Source organism: Perognathus longimembris, chromosome 17, assembly GCF_023159225.1.
Source record: "Perognathus longimembris pacificus isolate PPM17 chromosome 17, ASM2315922v1, whole genome shotgun sequence".
In the NCBI taxonomy this organism is placed as follows: domain Eukaryota; kingdom Metazoa; phylum Chordata; class Mammalia; order Rodentia; family Heteromyidae; genus Perognathus; species Perognathus longimembris.
Window position 1 is genome coordinate 9880065 of NC_063177.1, and position 14374 is coordinate 9894438.

Consider the following 14374-nt stretch of genomic DNA (forward strand, 5'->3'; position numbering starts at 1 on the left):
CAGGAGTGCATACATCGTCTGAGCACAAAAGCCTAGAGTTAAAAAACAAAAAACAAAAACAACAACAACAAAAAACACCAGAATTTCAGTCAGAAAAGGCCTAGTCTTTTCCCTTGCAGGACCCAAGAAGAGAGAAGAGAAGTCTTAGGAGGGCCTGAACAGCTGTTGCACACCTGGCTGGTACTTGGACTAGTGAAGGGGGGGGGCAGCCCTCTTTCCCAGGAGGTGAGCGGGCATGTCCTGCACCACCATGATGGTGTCTAGGAGGGGCTGTGTGAGGACCTGGTTGGGCTCCTTCTGGGCCTGAAGTCCGGACTTAGTGAAGGATGGACATGGAGGCTCCCTGTAGGATCTAGGAAGGTGATAGTACAAGATTCAAACCATCCCCCTGGCTCATTTCCCTCCTATAGTCAGGCCACAGAGTAAACAGGTGGAGCTGAGCCTGGGAGAAAAGGAGATACCCCAGGACAGGGAGGAATTGCTCCTGGGGGCAGAGGTAGCAGGAAAAGAGGGACCGGGGAAGTGTAAGGTGGGAAGAAGCAGGACAAGAACCCCAAACCACCTTGTTGGCTGGCTACAAGATAAACAAGGGGAGGCTTAAGCTCTGTTCACTGACCCTGGCTCATCTCAGCCTTTCTATGGTAGCCACCTCCACCCTCTCCAGCGGCCCCTGCTCAGCCCCAGGCCGCCAGCACCCAGAGGGAGAGGGAGGTGGGGGTTGATGGGCCTGACCGCACTCCCCCACATTCATCAGGCCTGATGTCAGACCAAGCACAGCTGACTGCCCATGGAGTACTGGGGGGTCTGGCACCTGCCCTTCCAGCTCCCCCTCACCTGACTCTGACCCCACTGCAGTCTGCTGGCCCCCCACTCATCTCAGGGTGTAGGTACTAAGCAGGATGTGGACAAGCCTCCCCAAGCGCCCCCCTCCCCACCCTCAACCCCCATCAGTCCCTTCACAAGATCAAACCCTTGCCAGGCCAAAACCTCAGTGCTAGGGAAGTTAGAATCACAGGCCTGACAGGGAAACCTAAGCCCTGGTGGTAAGTAAATGGCCCAAGGCCACTCAGCAAGGCATGCGAAGGCAGAGCTAGAACCTAGGATCCAGTCAGTTGTTTTTGTTTTTTTTTTTCAAACCCAGGTTTTTTGTGTGCCGATACTGGGGCTTGAACTCAGGGTTGGTGCTCTGACATGAGCCACAGCTCCACTTCTCACTTTTAGCTGGTTAACTGGAGGTAAAAATGTCATGGACTTTTCTTCCCAGGCTAGCTTTTAACCACGATCTTCAGATCATGTGAGCCACCTGCACGTGGCTTTCAAACTTAGATCCAAAGAACTTATTTTTCCTGCCATGTTACTTCCAGTTCACCCCTCGGGGAAACAGATTTAGCCGTTCAGAGCTGTCCTTTCTCCCGAGGCTTCCTGGAGGCCCAGCATCCCTGGAAGTGCCCTCAGAGGCCTGAGGAGGGCTGAGACCTCCTGCTGCTCTCGGCATCCAGCATCATCCACGCGGTACAGCTGCCCATGCTCTCATGTAGGCATTGGATCTCATCCCAGAGAAAAGGACTGCTGTCCCCACACCTCGTGGGACAATTGGCTTCACTGGAAGCATTGGCTGACTGGAACTCTGGAAAGAGATGAGGGGATCCAGAAGACTGCTGGATGGGTGGTCAGTGGAGGGGGTGAGAGCAGAAGGGCAAGGATGGCTTCCAAAGTCTAGCCTTGTGGATCTAGGGACACTACTCACTAACGTGAACCACAGATAAGTACACGAGAGGGAATTTCTAGGCACTGGTGGCCTGTGAACGTACTCAAATAGGAGTCTGAGATTTGAGGATCACACACAGCTCAATGTCAACCCAGGCAGGAAAGCCTGTGAGATGCTTATCTCCAATTAATCATCAAAAATCCTGAAGTGAGGTATGGCTCAAGCCGAGGGACAGCTCCCAGGTCCTGAATTCAAGCCCCTATACCAGCACCAAAAGAGGAGGGCATTAGAGAAACCGTGAGCTGTAGGGGCTCGTGGGACTGTCTCCAGCAGAATCTCACCCAGGGGCAGCAGTGGTGTCTGGCCTCTAAGCCCAGAGGGGCTTCCTCAAAGCCCCACTGCCAGGAAAGACTCAAGATGGCCACTTGCTATTTGCTTGTTCTCCTCAGGAGGCTGAGATCTGAGGATTGAGGTTCAAAGCTATTCTAGGCAGAAAAGTCCATAAGACTTTTATCTCCAATTAAGCAGCAAAAATGCTGGAAGTAGACATGTGGTTCAAGTAGTAGAGTGCCAGCATTGAGTTAAGGAAGGAAGGGAGGGAGGGATGGAGGGAGGGAAGGAAGGAAGGAAGGAAGGAAGGAAGGAAGGAAGGAAGGAAGGAAGGAAGGAAGGAAGGAAGGACCAAGCAAGAGTGTGAAGTCCCTGAGTCCAAGCCCCAGCAGCAGCACAAAACTCACACACAGAGTATGAAAGAAAAGCTCGAGCTGGAGGCTGAGGAGAAGGGTCAGCCTGATGCTTGTTGGTTGGAACCTAGTGTGTCCCACATTGTCCTCCACAGAAGCCCTCAGCTTGCGGAGCACCGGAAGGGCCAGCAGTCGGGCTCCACATCTGGGGAGCTGCATCCATCATCCAGACATCATGCAACACAAGCCGGCAGCTACAGGGGGCCCGGGGAGTGTGCCAGCAAATCCTTGTGAGGAAATACACTCCACCCCTGGAAAAATCCTGAAATCCAAGCTCTGTGGCTGGACACTGTGGCTGCCTTATTTATTATGAGGTGCATAGAAGTGGGGGAGGCAGGGCTTCCAGTTATCTTTTCCTGCCAGGCTGTTGGGTTCAGGAGCCAAGAGGAGTATGATAAGGAAGAAGGCAGAAAACGTGGTGGAGGCTGTGCAGGAGCAGAAGCCCCAAAGTCAGCAGGCCTTGGAATCCTCAAGCTGCAGCTCCTGAGAGGATGCAGGCCGTTCCTTGAAACAGACTCATGGGTCTCCATTGCCTTCCCCACGTCTCTGCCTGCTTAACGTAAAGCTTCAGGTGCCAATCCCCTCAAGCTCTGCCACCCTTCTCAGGGGCCGTGCACAGGCATGTTCACTACGGATCTGAGGCTGTCTCCATGTGTGCCCAGGAGGAGCAAGGAGCAGGGAATTAAGGACTCTGTTTCAATCTATACCCATACCTGCACCTATATGTGCTGTGTACTATATGTGCCTTTCCTAAGTGCCCACTTCTGTAAAAGGGATTGCTTCATGCATTTGCTTGTATGAGGTAAGTGTATGTTCGTATACACACGTATGCAGCCATGCCTGAAGTCCATGGGTCAGGGTTAGACTGATGTGTCTCTTTTTTCGGTACCAGTACTGGGGCCTGAACTGAGAGGATCTGGGCACTGTTCCTTAGCAGGCACTCAGGACTGGCACTCTACCATTTGAGCCACATCTTCACTTCTGGGTTTTGTCTGTTGTTGTTGTTTTCTAGTTGGTTGGAGATAAGAGTCTCATAGACTTTCCTGCCTGAGCTGGCTTCGAACCGTGATCCTCAGATCTCAGCCTCCTGAGTAAGGAGGATTACAGGCATGAACCATCAAAGCCTGGCTAGCAGATATGTCTTATGCAGCTGATCCTGCTCACATTCTTGTACATATGTGTGTGCATGTGTATATAAGTGTTGTGTGTGTTAAATATGTGCATGTGTTAGAAGTGGAACTGACTCAAGTAGAGCACCAGCCCCAAGCAGAAAAGCTAAGAGAGAGTGTTAGGCCCTGGGTTCAAGCAGCATCACTGGCACACACAATGTGTGTGTGTGCACGCATGTGCGTGCACCGGTGTACATGCATGTGCCCCTAACTACAACCACATTTATATCACAGGCCCCATTTCTGACCGACTCTCACCAGATCTAGAAGCATCTCTGGAAGGCCCAGCTCCTGGGTGTGTTGGGCCTCTCCTGGAGAACCTTGCATATGAAATGCTGATGGTGGCCTGGCTGGGTGGAGGGGTGACAGAGAGCAGCACTTCCTGCTCTCCTGGACCAAAGTTTGGCCCTCTTGACAGGAGAAGAAAAGGAATTTCCCACAGATTGCTGCTGCCACCCAGCCTGCCGAGAGGACAAGCATGGGGGAGTTGGCAGTCCCCCCAGCAGAGGCAGGGGCTGCGCAGGGCGTGGGGAGGAGACAGCTGCTTCCAGCCCAGATAAGGCTACTGGGCTCACATTTTCCATTTCCAGGATCCTCCCCCTGGGTCCCAGCCCCCAAGTCCTGGCCCCCTGGCCCAGCAAAGCCTGAGCACTGACTCACCCTCCTGAGAACCGCTGGCCTGGAGGGGAGGCTGAGGGGAGGAGAAATGCAACATTTGTCTCAGACTTTGGGCAAGCAGGGTGCGAGCATACCAGCCTCTGGAGAGCAGGGGGATCTTTGGAGCAGACCAGCTGTGGCCTGGGGCCCCCACAGCTCATCTCTGGACTCCTGAGCCTCTGGGAAACCGTCCAGAGATGAGAGGAAAGAAGAGGACCTTTCTCTTATAACAATTCTCAAGTGTGTGTTCTTCCTGCCCTGCCTAACTGCCCCAGCCCAGACAACCCCAAGACCCAGGGAGCAAATCATCGCTGCTGAGAAGCAGAACTGAAGGTGGGCATCGGTGGTTCGTGCCTTAGATCTCAGAGGCTGAGATCTAAGGATCATGGTTCAAAGCCAGCCCAGGCAGGAAAGTCTTTGAGCCTCTAATCTCCAGTGAACCACCAAAAAACTGGAAGTGGCGCTGCACTGTGGCTCAAAGCAGTAGATCACTCGCCTTGAGCAAAAAGAGCTCAGGGACAGTGCTCAGGCTCTGAGTTCAAGCCTCACAAACAACAACAAAACAAAAAAAAAAGAGGAAGAGGAAGAAGGAGAAGATAGAACTGAGCCTCAAGTTTGGGACTTCTCCACCTCTCCCCACCCCCTCCCTTTGCCCTGTTGTGAGCTGGCCTGCCCTCCCCTCCCAGACAGGGCTGAGGAGGGCATATTTATAGGCCCTGGCTCAGGGATGCTGCAGGGCTGTGCTCACCAGGCCTCCCTCAGGGGCCTCGCAGGATGGCAGTGTCCGCTTTCAGCCCAGCAAAAGGCCATGTCAGTCAGAGTGGGCAATGGGATGAGGAGGCCAGGCCAAAGCAGGGGGCTGGGCCTCAGCCTGGCAAGGGCTCTCTGAAGCCCTTTGTACCCTACACAAGCCAGATGCCCTCAAAAACATGTTTGGAAATGATATAGGGGCTGGGGGAAGCTAAGAGAAGACTCATGGAATGCCAGGCCTTCGAGGTGCCAACAAGTCCCCAGAGACAGCTTGCTCTGACAAAACTGAGCCAGTCAGCACCCTGCCCTGACCCACCAGCCCCTCTGCCAGCGTTGCAGGATGCCTTAGAGACCTACCAGGCCTTCCTGAACATACCTTCCTGCTGCCACACGGGACTCTCAGGCCTCTGGCAGCTAGCTCAAGGCTCTTTGAGTCTGCCACAGTGCCTGCAGCCTCCCTTCCATTCACCAAATGGTGACAATTCCCTGCCTCTTCCCAGAGCCTCACCTCTACCTCTTCTGGACAGCCCTCCCACCACCATGAGCCTGTCACTGCCTCCCCACTCAGCCTGTCCTGCCCCCCTCCAAGCCAAGACTCAAACTAATCTCAGCAGTATCTCTGCTTGGGGGTGGAGTGGGGGCTGTGACTGCCCCTCCTCATTGTGTGAAGGGCTCTCCCACGGCAGGACCCTATCTCATTGCTGCTCCGCCCCTAGGCTTAATGTCCACCCCCACTCCCCTTAGCTAGTAGGTGGTGGTGAGGACAGAGTGGACACTGGATTGGATTGGGTGGCTAGAAGAACAAGCAAGCAAAGGACAGCAGCAAAGATCCCCTCCGGAGACCCCCGAGCCTGGTGTAACCCCTTGGGGTGCCCGTGGGCAGAAAGGCCGCAGGGCAGGGCAGGCCAGGTCTCAGGGACATGGCTTGGCCCTCAGCAGCAACCAGATTGGTCGCTCTCATTCTTTCCAGATCAAAGTTCCCCCAGGGAACAGCCTGGAACCCGACACTGGCACTGGGGGATGGGGCCAATTGCCCCATGCAGGAGGGAGGTGGCAGAGAGAGGCAGGCACCTGTCCTTTGCTCCAGGGATACAAGCAGCCCAGGGCAAGGAGGTGGAGGGCTGGCACACATGTGCTTACCAAGCCTCAGATGATGGGCAGCACCATTGTGTGTGTGGGGGGGGGGAGCAACAAATGCTCAGCTCCAGGCTGTTCTGAACTAGCTTCGTCCAGGACTCCAAGACCCCTACAGCCCGCTCCCCCAGGGACTCGGCTCTTGGTATTGCCAGCCTCTTGGGTTAGCCCTGATTCACCCTTGGCCCCATCTCCCAACACCCATCTTTTCAAATCCCTTCTGGGCATCTGGGCACCTCTCTGTCTTTTAATCTGTAAGTCTCTGTCTTTGTTCCTTTCTGTCTTGGTACTCCATGTTGCTGTGTTCTGCGCTCTCTCTCTCTCTCTCTTTCTCTCTCTCTCTCTCTCCCCCCCCCCCCATGTCTTACTGTACAAGTTCCATCTAAAGATGGAAGATGGACACAGGTGGTTCGTGCCTATAATTCTAGCTACTCAGGAAGCTGAAATCTGATGGTCGCAGTTTGAAGCCAGCCCAGGCAGGAAAGCCCATGAGACTCTCATCTCCAATTAACCACCCCAAAAGCTGGAAGTAGAGCTGTGGCTTACATGGAACACCGGCCTTGAGCAAAAATGCTAAAGAACAGTACCCAGGCCCTGAGTTCAAGCCCCAGTAACCCGTTCCCCCCTCCACACACACATACTTATACACTGGAAAGAAAGAGAGGGAGGGAGGGAGGGAATGAAAAGAAAAGAAAAAGAAGAGGAAGGGAAGGGAAGGAAGGAGAAGGGAAGAGAAGAGAAGAATTAAGTTTTAGGATAGCACTGAGCACTGGTAACTCATGCCAGCAATCTTAGCTACTCAGGAGGCTAAGATATAAGGATTAAAGTTCAAAGCTAGGTAGGAAAGTCTGTAAGACTCTAATCTCCAATTAACCTGCAAAAAATCAGAAAGGGGCAATGTGGCTGAAGTGGTAGAGGCCAGCCTTAAATGAAAAAGCTCTGATTTCAAACCAGAGAGAGAGAGAGAGAGAGAGAGAGAGAGAGAGAGAGAGAGAGAGAGGAGGAGGAGGAGGAGGAGGAAGAGGAGGAGGAGGAAGAGGAGGAGGAAGAAGAGGAGGAGGAGGAGGAAGAGGAGGAGGAAGAAGAGGAAGAGGAGGAGGAAGAGGAGGAGGAGGAAAGGAAGGAAGGAAGGAAATAAGGAAGGAAGGAAGGAAAGAAGGAAATAAGGAAGGAAGGAAGGAAGGAAGGAAGGAAGGAAGACATTTGCCCTCAAAGAGAGCAGGAGCCCTTAGGTGGTAGAAGCCAGGCAAGGCTGAACTTGCAGGTCGCAGGGTGTGGTCACAGCGCAGATGCTGAGCAGGGCTGGGCCTGGGGCAGGGCGTGGGCCCAGCTGGCACTGGGGCCTGTGCTGGTAAACATAAAGCATTGCAACTATTCTTTAAAACCACAGTAAAAACCAAGCCACATGCCTGTGGTTTGCCCTTAGCCATGCCACCAACCTCACAAGGACTGGCCCAGGAATAGATCATTCCATGAGCCACTGGCCATGGTACCCACTTCTAAGAAAGTTCTGGAGCCCAGGCTGTTACAGGCCAAACTGAGGCCTCTTAAAAATGGCTGTAAGTTTTACAAAATCTCCTGACAACTTCAAAAGCGAGAATCATAAAGCACTGAGCAAGACCAACACCAAGAAAACAAACAAATAGAGCCAACAGAAGACCTGAGGGGTGAGGGGAAGAAATAATGAAAGTTTTAGGGCAATTTGAAAACCACATTAAGAAGAGGATAGTGCTGGACACTGCAGCTCATGCCTATGATCCTAGATACTCAGGAGACTGAGATCTAAGGATTACAACTCAAAGCCAGCCCAGGTAAGAAAGTCTATGAGACTCTTACCTCCAACTAACCAGCAAAAAGCTGGAAATGGAGCTGTGCCTCAAGCAGTAAAGTACCAGCCTTGAACAAAAAAGTCAAGTGAGATCATGAAGCCTAAGTTCAAGCTCCAGCAAAAGAAGAAGGAGAAGGATTTGGGGAAAGAGTAAGATGGGGAGGAGGAAGAAGAGGAGGAGGAGAGAAGGAAGAAGGAGTAGGAGGAGAGGAGAAGGACTTGGGAGATGGAGACTTGAGGACCAGATTGAGAACACCATGGGCTTTTGAGTTTGTGGCCAACATAGGCTACAAACCTGGTGGCATACTCCTGCAATCCAGGTACTCAGGAGATAGAAATAGGAGGATTGTGGTCTAAAGCCAGCCTGGGAAAAGTTAGCATGAGACAGGACTTGAAAACAAGAGCATGGGGCTGGGGGAGGGGGAGGTTAGGTCAAGTGGTGGCATACTGGGTCCTGAATTCAATCCCTCAATAACACAAAAACAAACGAATAAAACCCAACTTCAAACATAGACTGACAGAACAGAGACATAGTAAAAAGAGACATAGTAAACTACAAGCTTGAATTGAGGAAATCTCCAAGCGGCACTAAAAGATCAAAAGTTAGAAAATACATTTTTTTAAAGTTAGAAATAAATTTATCTCAAATAGAAATAATGGCTGAAGATCTCTTTTAGGGGTTGGAGGTGTGGCTCAGTTGGAAGAGCTCCAGCCAAAAAGTAAAAGTGGCAGGTACTGAGTTTGAGTTACAGTCTCAGAACAAAGTGGGGAGGGGGGAGGTATCCAAAAGGAAAAAAAAAACTATAATTCTTTCATTAGAATTTTTTTTATTGAAACTATGTGACTTGAAGATAGGGATGAGAGGGAGAATAATGGGAAAGAAAGACAGGAGGGGTAGAGCCTATAAGTGAAAATCTAGTACCAGAGAAAATGTAGATTATCTAAAACTAAAAACAAAGAGTAAAAATATGGCATCGGAGTTCTTCTCATCAATACTGGAAACCAGGGGAAAATGTTTGAATCTGAGGCTAAATACACAGCTAGATGATCCTTCTAGAAGAATAGAAAATTGCATACATTTTCAGCATCATCTAAAAGAATAAAGCAAACTTAGAAAAAAGGCAACAAGTTACAAGAATGAGCAAATAAACTGGTCAAATACCTTGTAATTCTGCATGGCACCACAGAGGTAATTGATTTTAGTTTATTTTGGTCGGTCATAGGGCTTGAACTCTGGGCCTGGGTGCTATCCCTGAACTCTTCAGCTCAAGGATAGTACTCTACCACTTGAGCCACAGCACCACTTCCAGTTTTCTGGTGATTAATTGGAGATAAGAGTCTCACAGACTTTCTTGCCCAGGCTGGTTTTGAACTGTGATCTTAAGATCTCAGCCTTCTGAGTAGCTAGGATTGTAGGCATGAGCCACTGGCACCTGACGGAGCACTGATTTGATGTTTGGTCACTGTTACTAAGATCACAGGACATCGGAGTTGGGAGAGCAGAGAAAGAAGGCAGGCACAGCACTGTGTGTCTACAGCCAAAGTTCCTGGGAAATGTACAACAGGCTCTCACTCTGTGTGTGTGTGTGTGTGTGTGTGTGTGTGTGTGTGTGTGTGTGTGTGTGTGATCTATGGTATGTGTGTATGGTATGTGTGTGATGTGTGGTGTGTGTGTGCATGTGTGTGTGCGTGTCTGTGAGAGAGAGAGACAGTATATTTACTAGGGCATAAAGTCAGGGCCTGGGCACTGTCCCTTAGCTTTTTCACTCAAGGCTCACTCTACCACTTGAGCCACATCTCCACTTTTGGCTTTTGACTGGTTAATTGGAGATAAGACTCTTACAGACTTTTCTGCCTGGGCCAGCTTTGAACTTCGACCCTCAGATCTCAGCTTCCTGAGTAGCTAGGATTACAGGCGTGAGCCCAAGACACCTGGTTGATATTGGCTTTCTTGACCCCTTCACTGTTTCCAGCATCCTGCCACCCCCATCTAGGCCAACGTCATGCACACAGACTTGGCTCACACTTTGCTTTTAAGAGAATGCTGAGCTAAGCAGGTGTGGTGGCACACACCTATCATTCCAGAACTCCGAAGTAGAGGCAGGAGAATGGTGAGTTCGAGCACAGCCTGGACTACTTAAAGAATTCAAGGATAGACTGAGCTACATAGAAAAATCCTGTGTAATTTTCTTTTTTGCATGCTTGTGTTTGTTGTATTTTTTTCTTTATTTTCAAAGTGTGATACAGAGGGCTTACAGATTCATATGAAATGCAGTGAGTACATTTCTAGTTCTACTTGTTACCTCCTCCATCATTTCCCCCCCTTCATTTTTTTAAAAATAAAGTTTAATGACTCTGTGCTATGACACTAAGGTTCTTGTCTTTTCATGAAAATCAGATCTTGGGTTTTTTTTTTTTTCTGAGACAACATTTCTTTCCTCAAGGCAAGGATGTCCACTACTCTTCAAGATAGTTCTGGAATTCCTAGCAAGAGATTCACATAGGGAAAGAAGTCAGACTATCTCTATTTGCAGACAACATGATCTTATACCTAAAGGACCCAAATGACTTCATCCCCAAGCTCCAAGAGCTGATCACCCACTTTGGCAAAGAAGCAGGATATAAAACAAACCCACAAAAATCAGTATCCTTTCTGTATGCTAACAATGTACAATAAGAAAAGGAAGTCAGGAAAACATCTCCATTTGCAATAGCCTCCACAAAAAAACCCTTAGGAATAAACCTAACCAAAGATATAAAATATCTTTATAGTGAAAACTATTTTTTAAAACTGCAGAAAGAAATCAAAGAGGACACCGGGAAATGGACAAACCTATGTTCATAATAGGCAGAATCAATTTTGTAAAAATGGCCATACTGCCAAAAATGATATACAAATTCAATGCAATCCCCTCAAAATCCCAATGATGTTCTTTACCAAGATAGACAAAACAATCTAATTCATAATGGAACAACAAAAGACCTAGAATAGCCAAAGCAATTCTAGGCAAAAAAGCAATGCAGGTGGTATCACAATATCAGACCTCAAGGTCTACTACAGAGCCACGATAACAAAAACACTATGGTATTAGCACAAAAATAGACCCAAATATAAAGGAACAAATTAGAAGACCCCAAAATAAAACCATACACTTAACAGTTATCTGATATTTGATAAGAGAGCCAAAAACATTTATAGGGGAAAAAAATAGCCTCTATTGAATTTGGTGTTGGGAAAACTGGGCAGCCATATGCAGAAAACTAACAGTGGATCCCTATTTGTGACCAAGCACTTTTATCAACTCAAAGTAGAGCAAAGACTTCAATGTTAGACCTGAAACTGTGAAACTACTGCAAGAAAGAGTAGGAGAAACATTAGAACTTATAGGTATAGTAGACGCTTCTTGAAGAGTCCCAGGGGCACAACAGATAGAGGAGAGATTTGACAAGTGGGACTACATTAAAATAAAAGGTTTCTGCACAGTCAATGACACAGTTACTAAACTAGAAAGGCAGCCAACCAACTGAGAAAAGACCTTGACCAGCAATACATCAGACAAAGGCCTAATATCCAATATATACAAAGAGCTCAAGAAACTAACCCCTCCCAAACTTAATATACCAATTACTAACTGGGCAAGGGAGCTAAGAAGAGACTTCTCAGAGAAGAGGTAAGATTGGCAAAGAAACACATGAGGAAATGCTCATCATCCCTGGCCATAAAGAAAATGCAAATCAAATCAACTGTGAGATTCCATCTCACTCCAGTAAGATTGGCCAACATTGTGAATTCGAACAACAAATGTTGGCAGGGATATGGGAGGAAAGGAACCCTACTGCACTGCTGGTGGGAATGTAAACTAGTACAACCGCTCTGGACAGCAGTCTGGAGGTTCCTCAAAAAACTAAACATAGACCTTCCCTATGATCCAGCCACACACTCCTAGGCCTGAACATCATAAGCCAGGATATGATAAAAGACACCTGTACATCCATGTTCATTGCTGCACTATTCACAATAGACAAGACATGGAAACAACCCAGATGCCCCACAATAGAAGAGTGGATCCAAAAAATGTTGTACCTACACACAATGAAATTTTACACAGCCATTAGAAAGAATAAAATAATGTCATTTTCAGAGAAATGAATGGAACTAGAACAAATCACATTAAATGAGGCAAGCCAAGCTCAGAGAGAAAAATGGTGCATGTTCTCTCTGATCTAGGGAAATCAGATCTAAAGCACAATGGGAAATGATAAATTATACAGGATTCTAGATACTCACACACAGTCAGACCAAAAGAAGATACTCTTAGTAGAGAAATACAAAGGCACAATGCCAAAGTGCCTCTTCATATTTATATAAAATTATATATCTATATATAAACAAACTCCAAGGTATAGAAACAAGAGAGCTCTCTTTTCTTTCTTTCTTTTTTTGCTTTTTACTTTTTTCAATTTTTTGATGATTCTGTTTTCTTTTCTTTATGTATGGTATATTCACATGTATGTCTTTGGGTGGATAGGGGAAGGACACAGAACTTGTGGGGATAGGGGTGAAAACGTGCAGCAGTGGAGCTCACTGGACACAGATGGAAGTGAACTATACAATTCGAGGGTGGAGACGGGAGGGAGTGCCTGGGAGAGAGTGAGGGAACGATGACACTGCACAAAAGGAAATGTACTCATTATCATTACCTGACTCATGTCATTGTAATCTCTCTGCACATCACCTGTATAACAACAAAAAAGTAAAAATTTTAAATATTTCTTTTCTTTTCTTTTTTGGTACCAGTACCAGGGCTTAAACTCAAGGCCTTGAATATTCCCAGTTTTCCTTCCAGCTTTTTGCTGGTTCATTAGAGATAAGGACCTTACAGATTTGACTGTCCAGGCTGGCTTTGAATCATGATTCTCAGTTCTCAGCCTCCTGAGGAGTTAGTATTATAAGTCAAGAGCAACCAGTGAAATGTAATTTTCATCTATTAAATGAATTTTAGGATTATAAAACCAGCAGTTTTTGATACAGACACAAAATGATGCAACCACCATCTGTAGTTCCAGAACAGGTTCAACATACCAAAGTGAAACCCTGTGCCCACTATTAGTCACTTGCCAATTCTGCCCCCAAACCCCACCCCAGCAACTCTCATCTACATCCTGCCTCTGTGGGACTGCCCATTCTGGACATTTCATGTCAAGAGAATCAGTTAGCTGGGCTGGGAATATGACCTAGTGGCAAGAGTGCTTGCTTCCTATACATGAAGCCCTGGGTTCGATTCCCCAGCACCACATATACAGAAAATGGCCAGAAGTGGCGCTGTGGCTCAAGTGGCAGAGTGCTAGCCTTGAGCAAAAAGAAGCCAGGGACAGTGCTCAGGCCCTGAGTTTAAGGCCCAGGACTGGCAAAAAAAAAAAAAAAAGTATGTAAAGAGAATCAGTTAGCTAATGTCGTTCACTTAGAATCATGTTTTCAAGGTTCATGCAGATTATGGTGTACATCCTCATGTTGTTTCTTCTTCTGGCTGAATAGTACTCCATTGAATGGCAGAGCAAAACATTGAAATGAACAATCCACTGGTAACATTAATCGATCATGAAAAGGTCAATCATATTTTGATATCATCAAGGCTTGAACTCAGCGCTTACATTTTCTAGGCAGGCAACCTACCACTTGAGCTACATCCCTAACCCATTTTGGTGTTTGTTTGTTTGTTTGTTTGTTTTGTGCATTAGTTATTTATCAGATAGGGTCTCTAGTTTTTGCTGAATACCATGATTCTCCATAGCTGGGATCACAAGCCCACACCACTATCCCCAGCTCATTGGTTGAGATGGAGTCTTGCTAAATTTTGTCTGGAACCACAATCCTCTCAACCTCCACCTCCCAAGTAGCTAGGACTACAGACAGGCATGAGCCCCGTGCTGAGCTCCGGATCAATTTTTTAATTGTAGTGAAATACATGGTAACATATAATTCACCATCTCCACCATTTCTAAGTATATAGTTTAGTAGTGTCAAGTACATTTACATTGTTATGCAACTTATCTCCAGAACCTTTAATCTTGCAAAGCTAAAGCTCTCTACCCATTAAGCAACTCCAACTCCCCCCCAGCTGGCCCTGGTGACCGCCATGATACTTCCTGTTATTATAAATTTGACTAGATGTCTCATGTAAGTGGAATCTTATAATATACACCCTGCCCAGACTTTCTGTTTCGGAGGATGAATACATTCTGTAGTTGGTGGTAGAAATGATACTACAATAATGTGAATACACTTAATGCCACAAAACTGTACATTTTTAAATGTTTAAAATGCTGCATACCTAGTAAATACAGGCCTTGAATTCAAACTCCAGAACTACAAAAAAAAAACAAC